Raw genomic sequence first — 21,632 nt, 5'->3', positions numbered from 1 at the left:
CACTTTGTGTGAGAAAGGGAGATGCAGGTTTGGTCATCATAGTCATTTATGTGGATGACTTGATTATTATAGGTGTCAGTGACAAATGTATTGATGAAGTTAAGGACTTCTTGAAGAAGAAGTTTGAAATGAAAGATTTGGGTGAGCTAAGATACTTTCTTGGTATTGAGGTGATCAAATGTGATGATGGTATATGGCTATCCCAAAGGTAGTATGGCTTGGATATGTTATCCAAGTATGGTAGGATAGCATGTAAGCCTCTTTCAGTACCATTGGAGAAAAATGTGAAGCTGAGTGCTGATGTTGGGGATGAGATAGAAGACCCTACTATGTTCAGGAGGATAGTAGGGAGTTTGATTTACTTAACTATCATAAGGCCAGACTTGAGCTATGATGTTGGCCATGTCAATCAGTTTATGCAGATGCCTAGAAAGCCTCATTTGGATGCAGTTAGACATATATTGAGGTATGTGAAGTCCACTTTACATTATGGACTTTTTTATGAGGCAGGTAAGGACATACAAGTCTTTGGTTATACAGATGCAGATTGGGCTGGTAGCATGTTAGATAGAAGATCTAACAGTGGATTCATGTTTTCCCTTGGTAGTGCAGCAGTTACGTGGAGCAACAAAAAGCAACCTACAGTTGCTTTATCTAGTACATAGGCTGAGTATAGAGATGCTGCTATGGCAGCATGTGAGCTGGTATGGCTGCAAAAGTTATTAGGTGATTTGGACATGCAGGGAGATGGTACAATTGCCATTCATTGTGACAACATGAGCAGCATACAGCTAGCTAGGAATCCAGTGTTCCATGCTAGGAAAAAACACATTGAGGTGCACTACCACTTTGTGATGGAGAAGGTACTTGCAGGAGAGATTGACCTGGTATATGTCCGCACACAGGACCAGATAGCTGAAATTTTCACAAAGGCATTGGGTGTAGAGAAGATTTGAAAGTTTCGAAGCTTACTTGGAGTTGCAGAGATAGAGTTGAGCTTGAGGGGAAGTATTGAGATGGCAAGTTCAACACGTGCGGACATTGATGATGGACCGCCTAGTGGCTAGATGGGTCCGCACATCTACACTTAGCATGTTGGTGGTCATTATGATACTCACATAGCCACTGACTTATCACTTATTATATTTAGTTTGTTACACCTACCTACAACTAGCAAAGACATATGCCAGTTGATTAGTGTAGTCGGTTATGCACTGATTAACTTAGTAGGCCACTTTCCTTTATGTTGTATCTTATCTATACTTTGTGTACATTGTATAGTGTGTGGAAGAAGAAGAAGAAACCAGCAAGAAAACGTGTTGGCCTCCATCTCTCTTCTTGTGTTCTTGAGTGAGCTTCCTCTTGTGTGTACTGTGTGTATTTGTGACACTGCAGCTCAAGCAAGTCCCCCCACCACGCAATTCTTGATAGTTATAGGATGAATTTTGGGTGCCATGAAACAACTAATTAGATAGTTCTACAATGTAGGGGAAAAAAAGGGACAAGTATCCAATACTCAGCGAATTCTATTTTACAACAGATGAACTACACAAGTATAGCCTGAGCCTTGAGGGAAAGGTCACTTGGGACCTGACTAATGCTAATCTCCCCAATGAACAATGGCTCTCAATGTTCAAGCTACGACATCGAAAGAATGCCAAGAAATACATGAAGCATCTAATATCCTAAATCTTCTGAGAATTATTGACTACTCTTTCACAAGGTTTATCATATCCCCCCCATTGTGTGAAGAGATCATGAGAAAGTTTGTTAGGTGTTATGCATTTGAGAGATATAGTGCTACAAAAGAAGACACTTCTACATATAAGATTGCATGGGCAAAAGTATAGGGCCACCATGCTAGAAATGTGTAAAAGAAAGCCTAGAGGGATACAAAAGAGGTTGGACAATTGGTAGAGGGAAAAAGGCATATTTTAGGGTGGCCTACATGGGTTGAATAGAAAAACTAATTGCATGTAGGATGCAAGCAATATATGCATAGAAGAGGATAATGTTTTCAAGTCAATAACTTCTAAACTAGATTACGTTTTTGATTCGTAGGACATTACTAAGAGGATTCTGACAAGTTGCATGCAGAAGTTAAGGAGGTTACATGAGCTGAGGGCATCTCTCCAACGAAAGAAGGAGAGCTTATTGAGGGTTGAGGGCTCAAAGCCAACATTTTCATGTTTGGGAAATGCCTAAAGGAGCTACACCAACGAGGGCTACTTGATACTGAATGTGCCAAAGTGTGTGCTCCATGGACTTAGAACCATTGAGGATCTGTAGCTTCTTACATAAGGGGTGGAAGCTCAACACGTACTTTTTCCTTACCTTTTGACATCATCATTTTCTTTTGGTAGCTATTGTAATCCATTAGCCTAGTCTTGTATTTGTTTTGGTGTATTTTGAAGATTTTGGATCATTTTAGAATATTTTGGATCTTTTTGCACATTTTTGCCGAAACAATTTTCCACACTTTGAAACCTGGTGGTATATTTTGATATATTAGGCTTGATGTTGACCCTCATGTATGCCAAATGCCTGATAGGTCACCTCCAAGTGAAGGGGGCCCCTCACTGTGATGGAGGGCACCCACATTGCTTAGTGGTGACCCTCATATGCATCAAACACTCTATGTGTCACATTTAAGCAAGGGAGGATCCTTGCTAGGGCAAAGGGCTCTCACACCGATTGGTGGTAACCTCATGTGTACCAATCATTGAAGAGCACCCTGCCACGGCACCATGAGAACCACAAACCGGCCAAGAGAGTCTGCAAATACATTTGCTGGCCACAAAAACCTGCAAGAAAACTCTCCTTCTCACCAAGAATCCATGCTCTCCAAACACACAAGAGGAAGGCACACAAAATATTGGACAATTCTTCCATCCTCACCCTCTTCCTCTTCCTCACTCTCCATGAGATCTTGCAAAGGAGCACAAGAGAGGGAAAACAAGAACAAGAAAGATGAGAGTTGTGCCAAAATGAGAGAGGGAGAAATGAACCATGACAAGAGAAGATAAAGGAAGAGAGAGGGTGTAACCACCTCAACCTCCCACCTCCCCAAATCCCACGGCTGCAACCACCTCCTTTTCCTTTCTTGAATTATAAAATTCAAATTTGCATACATTGGCTAAGGTCTAAGGACCTTTCAATTTTTAGCATGAGACAAAAGGGTTTGACCTTCCCTTTTCCTTTCAACATTTTTTTAATGTGAGCCTTTTGGACTACACGTTTTACATTGCTTCATATTTGAAATTTTGACAAAGGGGTACATTTGCAAAGTATCAATTTACAAAAAGTTGTTTCCATGTGAGCACATTTTTGTGCCTATGTTTGCACTGATTTCCTAGTTATCATTCCTCCCACGCTTAAGTGTGAAGCGTCCCCGCGAACAAACTTGAAGAAGAACCACAATCAGCACCTTGAAAAACTTCATCTTCATCATTAGTCTTCATTTTTTTCATCATCATCTTTGAATTGTCATTGAATAAGGAGGGAAATAACGCAAAAATAGAAATACACAACTAGGATGTTGAAGCCTAGGTTACAAAGCATGCCAAAAGAAACTCAAAAGATAGGGCTCTTCAACAACTTTGCATACAAGGATGCCATCACACCCAAGACAGGTTGAAAGACAATCACACTGTGAAGCACAATAATAAACCCGAGAAAGATATAAACGTTAAGTATACCCTTACGAAGGATAAAACATCGGAGTTCTCCCACCCTTTTGTTTTGAAAGAAAAAGAAAAGGTAAGCTTTATTAAACAAGTAAGAAGGAAAACAAAACATAAAGTTCTTGGGTGTTTTTAAGGATAGCCTTGATGAAAGGAAGCATGACTTGAGGATTGAAGAAGATATGCATATGAGTAATCATTAAAAGGGATACCACATAAAATGAATTTAAGATTGTCATTTTGAAGGTTTGAAATTTTAAGATAATCAAAATTGAAAATTTCAAAAGAAGATAAGGTCGAATGACTAATTGCGCCACGTTGATGATATTGCCTATCGTTGACGCTGTGCAATTTTCTATTGCTGAAAAATGTCGTCCTCTTCAGATTGGAAGTGCTGCTATGTACAGCCGACGACTGCAGCTGCGATTTCATCTATATCAATCCCCTCCTCTTTCCTTTCTCTGACTACTCAGAGGACTACCACGTGCATAGTGTCGGGCGGCAACACGGACAGCTCCTTGGAGGGCTTGTAGAATTAGCGACAGTCTGGAGCCATTTTGACCATAGCAGAGATCGTTGAAGCTGCGGCAGCTGCTTGGGGCTATCAACGAGTTGATGAAGGAGGCATGAAGCTCAGTCCGCCAAGAAAGCAGCACGGTGGCACATCTGGGGCACAGGTCAAAAGATAGCTAATAGGCACATGGAGGCATAGAAGGGAGTAGTAGAGGAGATTTTCGTATAGCACTAGCCCTTGAGGATGATGAGGTTTCTTCCCTTCTGTCTGGTGCGAGCTGCCCTATCTCCCCCACCAGGCGTCATCGCGTAATGGCGGACCTCAAGTTCTGCACCGTGTTCATGACGAATCGCCTTCTCTCCCGCAAGCAATTTATGATTAATGTTCTTCATCCTAGTCGGCCTAATGTCTCAAAGGAAGAGCTGAAGGGAAGGGAATGGCCAAGATAGAGAAAGAAGGTACTAGAAGGGGAGAATAGTGGGTGTGAGGGCTATGTGATGAAAAAGAATAAGGTATGTACGTCAGATCGGACAGAGGCTCAACATTCCAAGAACTTCACCCTCTTCTTGTTCTCCATATGCTTACAATGGAATCAAACCTTGGTTCCCATCTTCTCCAATCTTGAAAATCCAACATGAAACCTTCCACAATGGACCTTCTTTCCTCAAAATGTAGCCAAGAAAGATAGCTTCCCATGGCCAAACTGTAGCTATAAACTCTTTCTCTTGCAAGCTTCATAACCACCTCTTGATTCCCGGCCAGTGCACCAAATGAAGAGCACCTTGCCATGGCACCATGAGAACCACAAACCGGCCAATAGTGGCTGCAAATACATTTGCTGGCCACAAAAACCTGCAAGAAAACTCTCCTTCTCACCAAGAATCCATGCTCTCCAAACACACAAGAGGAAGGCACACAAAATATTGGACAATTCTTCCATCCTCACCCTCTTCCTCTTCCTCACTCTCCATGAGATCTTGCAAAGGAGCACAAGAGAGGGAAAACAAGAACAAGAAAGATGAGAGTTGTGCCAAAATGAGAGAGGGAGAAATGAACCGTGACAAGAGAAGATAAAGGAAGAGAGAGGGTGTAACCACCTCAACCTCCCACCTCCCCAAATCCCACGGCTGCAACCACCTCCTTTTCCTTTCTTGAATTATAAAATTCAAATTTGCATACATTGGCTAAGGTCTAAGGACCTTTCAATTTTTAGCATGAGACAAAAGGGTTTGACCTTCCCTTTTCCTTTTAACATTTTTTTAATGTGAGCCTTTTGGACTACACGTTTTACATTGCTTCATATTTGAAATTTTGACAAAGGGGTACATTTGCAAAGTATCAATTTACAAAAAGTTGTTTCCATGTGAGCACATTTTTGTGCCTATGTTTGCACTGATTTCCTAGTTATCAATCATCATATGGATCACCACCAAGTGAGGGGGCATCCTCATTGTGGTAGAGGGTCCCCCCCATCGCGTGGTGGTTACCCTCATGTGAACTTTTTTAGAGGACTCCCCATCGCTTGGAGGAGGACCCCCCATCACTTGGTTTCTTTAAGGTTTTTTTGTACTTTTTATTTTTGAATATAAAATATTATTTGAAACTCCCTATTGCTTGGCAGACCTACCATCCCCCTTGGCAAAGAGCCCCCTATCGCTTGGTGGTGACCCTCATGAGAATTTTTTCAGAGGATCCTCCATCGCTTGGAGGAGGACCCCCATTGCTTGGTACCTTGATAATATTTTTGGAGTTATTTGGTATTTTCTATTTTTGAATATAAAATATTATTTGCTACTCACTATTGCTTGGCAGATCCCTTATCCCTTGTCGGAGGGCCCCCCCATCACTTGGTGATGACCCTCATGTGAACTTTATTAGAGGGCCCCCATTGCTTGTTGGTATTTTTCGATAATTTTGGTGCTATTTGGTCTTTTTTATTTTTGAATATCAGATATTACTATTTGGTACTTTTTGCACACTTTTATTGCACATATTATAGTGTATTTGCACCCGACTATTTGTGCATTTTGATACCTTCTGAAACATTTTGGTATTTTTTTTTGTGTATTTTGGTACATTTTGATTTACCTTTTGATGCTTTTTTATAATATTGGTACTATTTGGAACTCTACTGATGATAACATTTTCATGTTTGTCTTGTAGATGGAATGTGATTCACTTGTGGCCAAGACTCAAGATGCCTAGACCCAGAGCAATTTTCTTAAAATGTTGATTGTAGAATTGGAGGAAGGCAGAAAGTTCACATTGTTTCCTAGACCCCAAGTTATGAATAAAGGCAACACAATGCATGTTTTGGAGATGCACTACTTGTGGAGTCTTTAGACTCCGCCTATGTGGTGGATTCTTTCATGTTGGTCTACAAGCACCAATACCACCCACTATGTTTCACTACCATTCTCATGACAAATGGCTCTTGTATGAAAGCTAGATGCAATCATCAAATCCCAAAAGTGGCCAAGAGTTGGGCTCACAAGGGACATATTCAGGAGAGTAAGTAACTATTTGCTCCTTTCTCATACTATCTACCTTATTCTTCTTTTTCCTTTTTTCTACGGATCATCTTGCTGAACTTTGTAGATTGTAAGGCTAATATGGCATAAATAAACAACCATGTTGCAAACAAGGACATGAAGGGTTGTGGACATGACTTTGGTAATGCTAAGGAAGAGGTGATTGGGGACCCTAAAGCAAGCAAGGACCGGGGTGACATGGAAATGCATGCAAAGATACCCATTGAGCCTATTGTTTATGAAGAGCAAAAGGGGGAGCTAGAAGGAGAGAAGGAGCCTGCTATGGTTCTTGTCTTTGGAGAGCATGCAAATATACCCACTGATCTTGCTATCTCTAAAGAGAAAAAGAGGGAGCTAAAAGGAGAGAAGAAGCTTGCTACGGTTCCTATCTTTGGAGAGTAGAAGGGGGAGCTGAAGCGAGAAGGGGAGCCCACTATGATTCATAAAAATGAGCAAAGACTAGGTGAAGATAATATGTAACTTAGCCACTTTTGAGTTTAGCTATTTGTTTAGTCTCCTGCATATACCTAATTTGTTAACTTATTTTGTAGCCCTAAGAGCCTAATGGCTTGAAGAGAAGTCTACCATGGAAAGTGAGCTTCTAGATGATGTTCTTGCAAAAGAGAAGTCTACCATGGAAAGTGAGCTTCCAGATGATGTTCTTGCAACCAAGGATAGATTGATAATCTCATTGATTTCAATGCAATGCTCTGAAAGGAATCAAAAAACCTTTTAAATAGGACTGGCTGTTGGAAGGATGTAAACTAGTCTGGGTTAGTGAGGATTCTTAGTGTATAGTGAGGCCTAGATCCAAACATATCCTACTCTGATTGAGGACCAAAGCAAGTATCATGGTGTGGATCTGTTGTAGCCTGCCAAAGTTGATGTGAATTTTGTTTGCATGCTTCCCCTACACACTAGCAAATGATAAAATTCTTAGAGGTAAAGCTACTTGGAGGCCGTCGATATTTTTGTCATTCTATAGTCTTCCAATTGATTAAGTCTTATGTTCCTATTTCTATATGAGCAGATAGGGGAAAGAGTTTTCACCAAATCCCTCATGTTGATGAGCAACATTGGAAGAAGCTTTTGTTATTAAAGAGCTTGTCGAAAGTGTGGGAATAACAACCTCGGTTCAATGCTAGCAATACCATACTCTTGGAGGATTGTCTCACTAAGTCTCTAAAGAATGAATGTGAAAATTGTTTAGTTGTCCATTCCTACATGCCAAAGGTTGAGCCCCATAGTAATCCATCATATTTGATGAGTACTATTGAGCCTTAACTTGAAGGGTGGATTGAAGATCCCTGCCCACTAGCCTACAATAGGAAACATCTCATGTATGATGTTGAAGATGACTTGTCTCTTGTGGTGACAAATTACTTCATTCAAAAGGAGAGCTATTCATATCATCTTGAAAGGCCAAATGTATGAGTCATTCCAATTGATTCTGAGGTCATTAGTCTGAGATCTCTTCCTTGGTCAAAATTGGCCAAGGTGCTAGTTGTCAATCCCAACCAGGTCTTTAGTTTCTAGAAGATACAATGTAGATAGCATGTTGATAGAACTCTTTAGTTTCTAGAAGATACAATGTAGATAGCATGTAGATAGCAATACATGGTGATCTTTGGGCTTTTATAAATGTCAATGTTGATTATGGTATTATAATATGCACTAGAAGAACTATCAGATAGCACAAGATAATCAGAGAACCAAATAGTCTCATTCTCCACATAAGCACTAGATTGTATGATTATGTGGTGATATGATGTTGTAGGTGGCACTAGGTGGTGATCTTTGGGATTTTAAAAATGTCAATGTTGACTATGGTATCTTGGAGAGTTATGTTGAGGAGATGATCATCATGTTGATATGGCCCGCTATCACATGGTGGTCACCTACATGTGCTATGAACCCCATGCATGGAACACCACCAAGTAAGAGGGCTCCATCATAGTATTGGAGTTCCCTCCTATTGCTTAGTGGAAACCCTCACAGTGACAAGGATGAGAACCATAAGAGCTAAGTGTGATATGATGTTGTGGATGGCTATAGGTGGTGATCTCTGGGCTTTTAAAAATGTCAATGTTGACTATGGTATCTTGGGGAGTTATGTTGAGGAGGTGACCATCGTGTTGATATGGCATGTTATTACTTGGTGGTGACCTTCCTATGCTGTGAACCCCACATGGGTCACTAGCAGGCAAGATAGCTCCATCATAGTAGTGGAGTTTTCTCCTACTTCTTGGTGGTGATCCTCATGAATGGCGAGGGTGAGAACCAAGTGCCAAGTGTGATATGAGGTTGTAGGTGGTGGCGATAGGTGGTGATCTCTAGGCTTTTAAATATATCAATGTTGAATATGGTATCTTAGGGAATTACATTGGGGAGGTCACCATCATGTGTGGAGGGCTCCAAATGGGTCAACACCATGCAAAGGATTCACGTCCTAAGGGAGTTGTGGTCCATTATCTTTTGGTGGAGTCCTACGTGTGGTGTGAACCCCACATGGATCACCATCAAGCAAGAGAGACCTATCCCAGTGGTGGAGCTCCTTCCTATCACTTGGCATTGACCCTTGTGGTGGGTAGCTAGTGTGAGAACCACACAATGCCCAGTGTGGTTATAACAATGTTCCATCTTGGTATTAAACAATAGCCCTCTATTATAGAACCCGTTGATACTATATTCTAAAACCAAATGTCTATTCTAGGATTAAGAAGATTTCAAAGTCACATAGGATACAATGTCCAAGTTTTAAAATAAAAGGTGATGTAAGGAGACCAGAAAACCCCATGTGCATTATATTAATGACAATCTTGCCACACTAGTTAGAATTCACAAGCATAGGCCTTGTTACAAGGACCATGAGGGCGCTTCCTCTCTACCTCAAAAAAGGAGATCGGACAATGTGCAATCATCCGGAGATTTTACCACTATACCATCCATCTCCGAATTAGCATCTGCCTTAGCAACTCCTCTAGTATCACCATCTAGGCTACCAACCCCTCGACTATCCCTATGTTTGTATTTGCTCCCTCAACAGTCTCTTCACACATATCTAACCCCACAGCTTCTTCCACTAGCTTTCTGTATGACTATCAGGTACCATGCCATCTATGGGGTCTTTTACCTTCTTTTTCAACCCCCATGTCGCCCCCTCTCACTTTTGGTATCAATAGCATCCGGATTCCCCTCAACCCCGACCACATGTGATATCACCTCATCAATTGAAGATTCTTTCTTAGTCCTAGTGTTCTCTACATTTGGAAATCCATCCTTGATGTTCTTAGGTTCAGTAGCACCAACTCCCAAGTTTAGGTTTCGTGAGACTTCTCTCACCTTCTGTATACTGTATGACTCCTTAAACATGGGACTGGCAATACAAATTTTGTTGGCCCTGGACCCAAGCTGTTGTATTTCACATTATCCACAACCTTCTCATCTTCGACACCCTCAACCACATGTTCCTTATCTGGGTAGTAATCACAAGTAATCCCAAATGCATTACACCAAATTAGCATTATGATCCGTATGTGAAATAATTGTGATGGATAACTATGCCAACTTACTCTTCACACTGCAGTGCCTATTGATCTATGCCTTTCCCACCATAGGTACTTCAATGCTTGGGTAAGTTACTCATGAATATATATGTGCATGACGTGAGTTCAAAATAAGGTATTTTTAAAATACCATTTTTATAAAAATTTTACATATAGAAGGGTGTAATATAAACGGGTTATTTACAGATTGAATAGAAAAGGGTTATGTTCTATTCATGGAAAATTCATAGATAAGGATATTTATAAATAGGCCTTGAATGCATGTGATGTAGAGGATATACATATAGTAGCTTCCATGAGCTTCAATGTTGCACCCTTCTTTCACACAAAACCCACTGCTATGCAGAACTGCACTAAGGCAAAGGGGATGGTATTGATATTGATACTTGAGCATGAAGCTGCCCACAACATGTGTTGCTTCCAACAACTCTCCACACACAACACAAATGCCAAACACATGGATGATCTACAATATGTGGCCTAGGGAAGAGGGTGAACCTCTTCTCCTTCTTCACATCAATGATCATCTATTTGAGAAAGTCTATGTGGGCCTACCTTTCCTTGCAAGAGGCCTCTATCTTATACTATGACTATCAAGTGAAAGAAATAAAGAGAACTAAACTTACAAATATAAAATATCACAAGAATCAAATAGCAAGTATCAAAACTAGGCTGGGGGCTTAAGGGACTTTCTGAGAAAGCTCTTACCTTGCATGTAGCCTTTCAAGTTCATGTGCACATTTAGAGGGGTTATTGATGAAAATGGATGACTATATCTAGTAAATCGGTTGATGTTCATGTCCTCTAATAGGGCCATGCAAAAAGATGGAAGAAGGGTGGCTCTCATCATGATTTTGGTGGCTATCGCATAGCTATCTATGTCGGCATTGAGATAAAAAAATAGGAGTGATAGGCAGTATTCATGAGAGGTAGGATCTTGCTTAAGTAAAACTCTAAGTAGCCTAAGGTAGTTACATGTTGTAATGAAAGCTAGATTGGGGCAAGAAGAGAATTCACTAAGGAAATGGGAGATGGAGGGCCCTAAGTCATCTTTGGAGAAAGTAAAGGCTTGCTCTATGGCCTAATAGCATTTATATTATATATCTTAGGAAAATAGTAATGACCATGGATGTCAGAGTTAAAGTCCACTCCTACCCTTCTTGGATACAACATGTATCTTGGGTCATTTTTCTCATAGGGTATGGTGCTAAAAAATGATATTCATGCATCACGTCCCAAATTCTTCTCCTCCACTTTGGTTGTGACTCATACCCCTTCACCGTCTTGGGCATCTCCATAACTTTACCTTCCCAATAGTCCTATTCTTCTATCCCCCACAAGGTCATATTCTTCTCCCTTTCTACATTCCACTGATCTCCAAGCCTTTCGCCCATGCTTATCACCTCCTCCACCACTTTAGGGGATAACACTTAGCTCATTGCATGCAGGAATCAAAAGGTAAACTCAAAGGCTTTACACTTGTTTTCACACTAGTCCCACACTATGAGTTCCATGTTCCAGTTGATAGGAAATCATTCTTCCTTTTTTGGGATAGGAGCTTCCAGGATTGCTAGGGTTTGTGCCCTTAACCTTCTTCTTGCTTGATCCAACATCCTTTGTCTCTTTTTTCTAGCTTCTGCTTTTCTTTCCGCAATTGTATCCCCTGGTGGAACTCTCTACTGTTGAGATTTTGATCTTGGAGAGGGTGGTTGTGGGTTGTTTTCTTCGTCTTTTTGCCCCATCTCGAAGTCCTACCCTACTTCAGGAGGTGTTATCTACTATTCTTCTCCTCTTACTAGCTTCTATGGCCCCTGTTCCTCCTTATACCCCAGCAATTCCACCTCTTGAACTGTTAGTCTTGCCCTTAGCAAGTGCTCCCTATGCTCTTGCTGGCTTAGGTAGGTTTTTGCTTCTTGCACCTAGATGCACAAGCCATGCCATATGGCTTTGCAGGTAATCTCCAACTTCTTTTTTAAGGTTCCAACGATCTCCTCCTCTTTTGGCTACATGATATCTAAAATGGTGTTGAGGAAGGCACATTACTAGGCTTACATTCTCGTCTTTATGGCCTCTCTCTTGCTCTTTGCTAGCACACTCTTGTCTTCAACATGGGCTAGATGGCTTACCAAGTCTTTCACTCTTCCCTCGCTCTTGGCTACCCATTCCTATGCTTTTTTTTTCATTTCTTCTAGGATCTCATTTTGCCTTTGTGTTAAGGCCACCATCATTGGCTCCTATTCTTTCCACCTTTGGATTGCTTCTTCTTTCTCCTTTTCTAATTGTTCAATTTCCTTTTCAACATTTCTTTCTCTTCTAACTCTATTAGCAACATTTGCTCCATTATCTCCATTTATCTTCAATGCTCTTCTACTTCCTAGATTTTTTTTGCATCATCAGCTTGAAGTTTATCCACTGCCTCTTCTATCCTCTTTAACTACTCTCTTAATTCTTCATTTTGCACAAGAATGAGCTTGTACTCCCTTTGTAAGCCTATTAGCTCCTAACTTTCTTCCTTGAGCCTTTCTTGCCAATTGTCTTCTTCCTTTTCCTTGGCCTTGAGCTCTCCCTTCAATTCATAGATTTCCTTTTGGTACATTGCTACTTGGCGAGTCCTTTCCAATCTAGAAGGTGCCAATGTTTCTCTTTCAACCTCCAATTCAGCCACAAATGTCTTCCTTTCCACCTTTGCTCTTTCTAACTATGCAAGAAGCTCCTTGATGTACTCGTCACGGCCCATGGATGGTGGCACTACTGTAGGTATAGACATTGTCTCAATGCCTCTATATTTTGCCTCTTAGGGTCTTGCCTTGATTGGCATCCACAACTATTGGTCTCTTTGTCCCAGTTGTTGGAGCTCCTCCACTCGAGTCTAAGGCTATTTCTTGCACTTTATTCACTAGATATTGCACCCAGCCCATGAGATTGCTTACATCCACCATGCTAGTAATGCCTTGGGTGGTTATTGTAGTTACAATTTGGGGCATGAGAACAAGCGGAATTAGATACAACATGCCCTTGTCTTTGCCTTGTGTCATTGGTGGTGGTTTGATCACTAGTACTTTGGCACTAGTGCTTGGGCCTTCTTCCCTTATTAGTGGACTCCTACTGGCTAACTCCTCCTCCATGGAAGGGTGTTCCAGAGCTCGCATCTCAAATCGTGGAGCTACTGGTGAGAGAAGGGTAATCAATCGGGCATTGAGGTAAGCTCACTATACTCATAGGCTTGAGAGTGCATACGGCTATGTGAGAGGTAGCCATTGGCATTCGACTTGAAATGCTTGAGCAATAAGCCGTCTATGGGTCTTGGCAGTCGAGCCAAAGCTCCTACATATAGGATGTTTCTCAATGGTTCAAACATGAGTTCACTCAACTAAACTCCATCTATGCATGATCATAATGACACCATACACGTACATCACGGCTTGACATCATTTGGATTGGTGACATGCTCAAAATTCTATACAATTTAACTTTTTTTATCTAGGGATTTCTCTCCAAAATCCAAATTAAGAATTAAGAATTAAATTTTTTTAATAGAGGCACAAAAAAAATTGATCATTTTATTGTACCAGCAAATTGTGCTTTCACCCACCAAGGGCTAATTTTTCCCTAGATTGTGATTTTTTTTTCAATGATGTATTTTATAAATTGCGCAATCCTTTCTCTCTCCTCAATTTCTTACAAGTCTGAAAATTTGCCTTAAATCTCCCCTAATGTTTGAGTTGTTGGAAGTATTATGTTTTCTTAGTTGATGATCACTCGCAAAGTTTACTTTATGTGTGAGAAAAGTGAGGTGTTCACTCACTTTAAAAGCTTTGAGGCTTTGGTTAAGAAGGAGATAGGGTTACATATTAAATGCCTAAGATTAGATGGAGGGGAAGAACCTCTCTTTAAGGAAATTTCTTCTTTTTTTTACAGAAAAAGGGTATACAAAGGCAATATACATTAGATATACTCTGTAGAAAAATGGATTTACTAAGCAAAAAACATGCATGTTGTAGAGGTGGCTTGTGTATTAATGTTAGAAAGAAAGTTACCTCATTACTATTTGGCTGAAGTAGTTGCTACTTCTATATACATTATGAACATGACACCCACTCTTGCTATAGATGGTATAACACCCAAAAAAAATCTTATAAGTAGAAAGCCAAAAATTAATCCCATTTGAAAATGTTTGGATGTATTGCTTATGTGCATATTCCTGATGAGTTGCATAGTAAATTGGATCCCAAACCAAAAAAAATGTATATTTGTGGGATATTCTCTTGAGAAGAAGAGATATAACTGTTATTACCTTGTTACACATGAGTAAAAGTTAGCAAGGATGATGGTTTTTATGAAATAAGTACTGGTATAGTAATGTGTAGAAAGAAATTGGGACTAACAAGCATGAAAGTGTAGCTATGTAGAAAACATGTCAATAGTCATAGACATTGTGTGGACCATAAGAGCCTTTTGCTCATAGTTTTATTGATATGTTGAGATGGCAAGCTCAACACATACAGACATTGATGATGGACCGCCCGGCTAGATGGGTCCGCACGTCTACACTTAACATGTTGGTGATCATTATGATACTCACATGGCCACTGACTTATCACTTATTATATTTAGTTTGTTACACCTACCTACAGCTGGCAAAGACATAGCACCAGTCCATTAGTGTAGTCGGTTAGGCACTATTTAACTTAGTAGGCCACTTTCCTTTAGGTTGTATCTTATCTATACTTTGTGTACATTGTATAGTGTGTTGAAGAAGAAGAAGAAACCCAGCAAGAAAACGTTTTGGCCTCCATCTCTCTTCTTGTGTTTTTAAGTGAGCTTCCTCTTGTGTATACAGTGTGTGTTTGGCGCCGCAGCTCAAGCAAGTCCCCCCACCACATGATTCTTGGCATGGTATCAGAGCCACACCACTGAGAGAGGATGCTTTCGAAGGCTGAAGTGAAGGAGAAGAAGCAAGGTTTGAGCAAGCAAGTAATGAGTAAGAAGCTCTCCCATTCTTTCACTCTCTCTCTTGGATAGTGCCTGGAGAGGCATCGGAAGCAGGGCCGAGCAAAAATCTCAGATTGCTGTGAGATTTGGTGTGCAAGCAGATCACTATATATTCTGTAGATAATCCCTTCACGGCTTTCCCACAGTTATTTTGGGCATCTGAGGCCGTTTCAGGCCCTGTTTTAGAGTTGCAAGGTTGCGGATAATAGTTTCAGGGTACACTGTGATTTCGGCTATATTGATCGAAAGTAGGTGCGCAGGTTACAAATTGCGAATCTGTAATTTTTGAGTTGTTTGCAGGAAGCAAACATAAGGTTTATCTGCAAATAGATTGCAGATTACATGTACTATTGAGCAATCAGTGAAAAAGGTTGCTTGGTGTATTGCTGTGCATGTGTTGTGGAAAATTGTAGAGGACTAGCTTGCTATGTTATATCCTTGTTTGTCATAATGGCAGAGAACACTGGAAATCCCATTATTGAGAAGCTCGACAAGAACAACTACCCTTCATGGAAGTTCCGTGTGATGAACTTCCTCCATAGGAAAGGGTCTTTATGAATTTGTTTCAGGTGAAGAAAAGGAGCCAAAGCTTGACTGCAGATGAGTTAAAAGCATGGAAAGAGTGGAATGCAAAAGACAAGAAGGTGATGTACTAGCTATCTGCAGTAATTGATAATACTATGCTGGGACATATCAGAAGGCAGTTGTTGAAACAGAAACAAGCTTAAAAGTAAAGTGCTTGAGATCAGATGGAGGGGGAGAGTACCTCTCTAATGAGTTCAGTGGCTTCTTGAGGACTCTTGGGATAAAGAGGAAATTTACTTATAGGTATACCCCACAGCAAAATGGTGTTGCAGAAAGAAAAAACAGGAATATTCCAGAAGTTGCACGGGCATTAATGGCTAAAAAGAATATGCCCAAACATTTTTTGTCTGAGGCTATCCATACTACTGTTTACATTATGAATAGAACTCCCACAGTTGCAGTTCATGGGATGACTCCTGAAGAATACTTTATTGGCAAGAAGCCCAATGTATCGCACTTGAAGGTATTTGGCTGTGTTACATACATTCATGTGCCAGATGAGCTACGGAAGAAGCTTGATCCAAAGGCAAAAAAATGTGTTTTTATTGGATACTCTTTAGAGCAGAAAGGGTATCGATGTTATAACCCTGTCTCACAGGTGAGTTCAGAGTGAGCAGGGATGTTATCTTTGATGAGATGGGAAGTTTATATACACCTGCTGGTGATGTTTTGGATGATGATAATGATCAGGACAGCTATGTGCAGAAAGATAAACAAGAATCACACAGTCTTAGTGGACCAGAAACATCATCTAGTACTACACCTACAGTGAGCCCTTGGTCTGGGAGACTAAGGAGTAGCCCCACATCTTCAGGTGGATCTATAAGTGTTGTAGGGAAGGACAAAGGAAAGAAGAAAGTGCTAGATGGTAATGATGCATCTACCAGTCATTTGGGATTGGATGGAGATTCTAGTGGTTCGGAGAGCTTGGATGATGAGCTTGGCATTCCTTCAGTCAAGACGCCAGGTGTACAGAGAGCTCATAGTAATGTAAAAGCTCCATTGAGTGATTCCGTGGTACGCAGATCTAGCAAGGTCAGATACCCTGTCAAAAGATTTGGTTTTGAAGGCTATGCAGCTCACCATTATGCTTATATGGTGAAACTAGTTGAGGATGTTGAGCCCACTTGTTTTGAGGATGCTATTGGTCATGCTCATTGGGATGTAGCAATGGATGAGGATATGGCTACATTAGAAGCCAATAAGACTTGGGATTTGGTACCCTTACCTAAGGGTAAGAATTACAAATGGATTTACAAGATCAAGCATAAGTTAAATGGATCTCTTGAGCACTATAAGACATGTCTAGTTGCCAAAGGGTATATGCATACTCATGTTATTTATTATGAGGAGACTTTTACTTCAGTGGCTAAAATAACCACTCTAAGGGCTATCATAGAAATGGTTGCATCAAAAGATTGGATCATATATCAAATGGATGTTGAGAATGCCTTTTTGTAGGGAGAGTTGGATGAGGAAGTTTATGTGGAGCAGCCATTTGGTTATGTGGATGAGAGCCACCTAGATTATGTATGAAGGCTTGGTAAGGCCTTGTATGGATTGAAGTAAGTTCCCCAAGGCATGGCATGATAGGATTGCAAAATACCTTATTAGCATTGGATTTAATAGAGCACAAACTGATCACTCATTGTATGTATGTGAAAGTAATGCAAGCATTGTGGACATTACTATATGTGTGGATGATTTTATCATTGTGGGTGAAAGTGAGACAAAGATTGACCATGTGAAGGGTCTCCTTAAGATTGAATTCGAGATGAAGGATTTGGGTGTGAGCTACACTATTTTCTCCACATAGAGATAAGCATGACTCTATAGGATATATGGTTGTCATAAAGATAATATGTGTTGGATATGTTGAAGAAGTATAGTATGGCTAATTGCAAGTCTACTTCTAGACCTTTGGGTATTAATGCTAAGCTTAGTGCTCAAGGGTATCAGAATATTGTGGGTAGCCTTATCTCTTTTATGATCATTAGGCTAGACCTAAACTACATATTTATTTTGGAGAGTCAGTTTATACAAGTTCCACAAAAACTGCATTTGGATGCAATATAGTACTACACATTGTGCTATGTCAAGTCCACATTAGATAATACCTTAGTCTATAGTGCAATTGTACCGTTGGACTTGCATGGTTATACACATGTAGATAGGGATGGTAGTATTTCAAATAGCAGGTATACCAATGGTTTTATGTTTTTCTTTGGTAGTGCTACTATTACTTGGAGCAGCAAGAAACAACAACCAGTAGCCTTGTCTAGACTAAAGACATAGTATAGAGGATTGCAGTTGTAGTATGTGAGGTAGCTTGGCTATGCAAGCTACTAGGTAATTTGGGACTACAAGTGGACAAAAAGGTTATCATCCCTACTATGATAACATTAGTAGCATTCAATTTTCCAGGAACCCAATGTATTATATGTGGACCAAACACATAAAGATCCATTACCATTTCATTTAGGAGTGGGTTTTGGCAAGTGATCTTAACTTAGTTTATGTTAGTACCAGAGGATTAAGCTGCTAACATTTTCACCAAGGCCTTGGGAGCTAAGAAGCTTCAATGCTTCATGACTATGCTTGGAGTTCATAAGCTCATGTTGAAATCGAGGGGGAGTATTGAGATATTGTGCTCTACATGAGCTGGCATCCACTATGTGCCTTGATGATGTGGTAGGATACTACTCACTGGCATGTTATGTGACCAATATGAGGATATGCTAGTGATCCTACAACTAGACTACACCCACATAGTCCATCCTTGTTATGGCACATTCATTGTGCGCTCACCTCTGTGGACTTAGTTTCTTCACCTCTCTTCTCTTTTTTTTATTTTCACATATAGTGGGTAGTCGGTTCCATCCAACTTTTCCTTAGCAATAAACATATCTAATACATCTGAGAGCGGAATTTTGATGCCGAGAAGTGCTTAAAAATAGCTAAAAATTATGAATATCAAGGGAAAAATATTCAATGTCGAAGGCGGCGGCTCGATCTAGGACGATTTTAAGCATCAAAGTGCTTTAAAGGCACCCGAACGACATTTGTTGATTTTGCATAATTTTTCAGACTATCGTGCAGGTTGACAAGAGTTATTGGCCAATGCGGGATGCCAAGCCGGACGCCCAGGATTTTTCAGAGCTCAATTCAGAGTCCGGACGGGGAAATGGCCAAGAAATGGTCAAGATTTGAAAGGGTGGCCACAACATGGACCAAAAGGGGGGGTGCCCTTTGGGGAAATTTTAACCCCCCAACCAAAAGGCATGCAAGAAATTGTGAGGAGAGAGGAGAAGAGGGTGCCAACAACATGCACCGAAAATCATGCCATGGATGATGGGATGCTTCTTCCAGCCTGCAAACAACCCACATCACTGATCATTGCCCTTGCTTCCCTCCTGTATGCCAATCATATCGCCGCCTCTCGCCCGAGAAACGGTAGTCTCTATGAAGAATTCTGATTTCATTCTTTCTCTCTCCTCCTTCTCTCTTCCCTAAAGGCAGATTCATGTGGTGAAGAAGAAGAAGAAGAATGGATGACGGATGCTTGTCCAATGAAGACCGAATTGCTCCGTGGTTCAAGAAGGATGAAGATTGCTGATTGTGGACTGTCATGAGCATTGTCATATTTGATGAAATGAGCAGTTGGTATGCATCTAGTGGTGATGCATTGGATGATGATGATGATTATGACACTCATGTGCAGGTTAAAAAACAAGAATCACAGACTCTTAGTGGACCAGAGACATCATCTGGTAGTCCTTGGTCTGGGAGACTAAGGAGTAGCTCTATATCTTTAGGTGCATCTAGTAGCACTACAGGTAAAGACAAAGGAAAGAATAAGAGGAAATGGTTTCCTTGCCTGTTTTCCAAATTGACAGGCTTCACATACCTTATGCATTTCTGCAACCTTGAATTTAGGCAATCTTGCAACAATATTTTGGTCTTGCATTGATTTAAGTCGCTGTACATTAACATGACCAATGCGTTTATGCCAGATATCAATATCTGCAACTACACCGGTCCCATGTGTAAACATTGCTGCACTCAATTCAGGCATGTTTGCATCCAACGTAAACATTCTGCCCTTCTTCTTTCCTTTTGCTATCAAGCGACCTTTATTTTTCATATCCTCAACAAAGCATCCATGAGAATTAAATCTGACCTGCAAGCCCTGCTCAACCATTTGACCAACAGAAACCAGGTTCTTGGTGATATTCAGGACATGAAATACATCCGACAGGTATTTCTTTTTCCCATCCTGCATAGACAAAGGAATTTTTTGAAGCTGCACAATAGGATGCGCAATATCATCACCAGTCTCCACAAATCCTGGTTTTTCCATTTTCCTTGCATCTTGCATCCATTCTGCATGACCTGTCATGTGGTTTGATGCACCTGAGTCAACATATCACACATCGTTGCTTTCTTCTGCACTTGTCACAGAATTGGTCATGTGTTGCACCATAAACAAATGCTCATTTCTGTCATCACCCTGTCTACTAGAAGATACATAATTCCCTTGTTGCAATTTTCCATTCATGATGTCATTCTGCTTTTTATAGTAGTCTTTAGCCATATGACCCATTTTACCATAGTAGTAGCATTCAACATTGCTGTTTGCATTTTGGTCTCTTTGCCATCCACCACGACCTCTTTGGCTCCCCCTGCCTCTACAGTTACCACGTCCTCCTCCATAGGACTGGTTTTCTTGAGTTTGCTGCATATTCTGATTTCTACCACGGCCTCTAGATCGGCCTCCTCTACCTCTGCCTCTACCTCTTCCAGCATTTGAGTAGAAGACAGTTTCTTTTGAAGTTCCTCCTGAAGAAGATGCACCACCATTTCTCTGCTCCTCAGAAATTAGAAGAGCAATCAACTCCTCAAAATCAGGAAATCTTTCAGGACGGAAATGGATATTCGGAACTGTGCATAATCCTTTCCTAGACCATTCAAGGTCACAGAAACTAAATCATCATCTTCCACTGGCGACCCAATGGAAGCAAGTGCATCTGCAATCTTCACCTTCATGTGGTAGTCATTGATGCTCATACTTTCTCTTTGCACATTGTGCAACTCTTTCTTGAGCTGCATTTTCCTAGCTTGCGTATTTGTGCTGTACATTTTTTACAAAGTATCCCATGCCTCCTTTGGCATACTTGCATCCTGAATATGCACAATCATAGAGTCTGAAATACTGATAGACAGCCAGTACATAACTTTTCTTGCTCTCTCATGCCATCCTTTAAATGCCTGCATTTGTTGTTGATTGGGAACATCAAGAAGAACTGGTTCTTCTTCATTTCCTGCAACAAATTCCCAATATCCTTTTCCCATAAGGAAATTCGTCATTCTAAATTTCCATGCTTGGAAGTTGTTCTTGTCAAGCTTTTCAGTGACAATCTGTGAAAGAGAATCAGACGCCATTACAGAACACTGCAAAAAATCTGTCACTGCAAAAAACACAGCTTCAGCTTCACAAGGGAAAATCTGCAAAACTGACGAAAGTGGTATTTGACCACACAGTCACTTCTTAGTGACGATTTTGCATCAACATGCAATAAGGATGATTCTGTAACTCCCAATGTCTCTGCGCATAGACATACGATGCAATTTCTATGGTAACTTTTTACCGACCTGTAGAATAGTTGTTGCATAGCAAAAAATAGGGCCTTTTCTTGAGTGCATGTGGAAAACTTCTACCTCCAAACAGGCCCCAAAATGGCCTCGAATAAAAAAAACAAGG

Source organism: Lygodium microphyllum, chromosome 15, assembly GCF_053477565.2.
Source record: "Lygodium microphyllum isolate KBCC chromosome 15, Lygodium_microphyllum_v1.1.10, whole genome shotgun sequence".
Lineage (NCBI taxonomy): Eukaryota > Viridiplantae > Streptophyta > Polypodiopsida > Schizaeales > Lygodiaceae > Lygodium > Lygodium microphyllum.
This window is presented reverse-complemented; position numbering follows the sequence as displayed.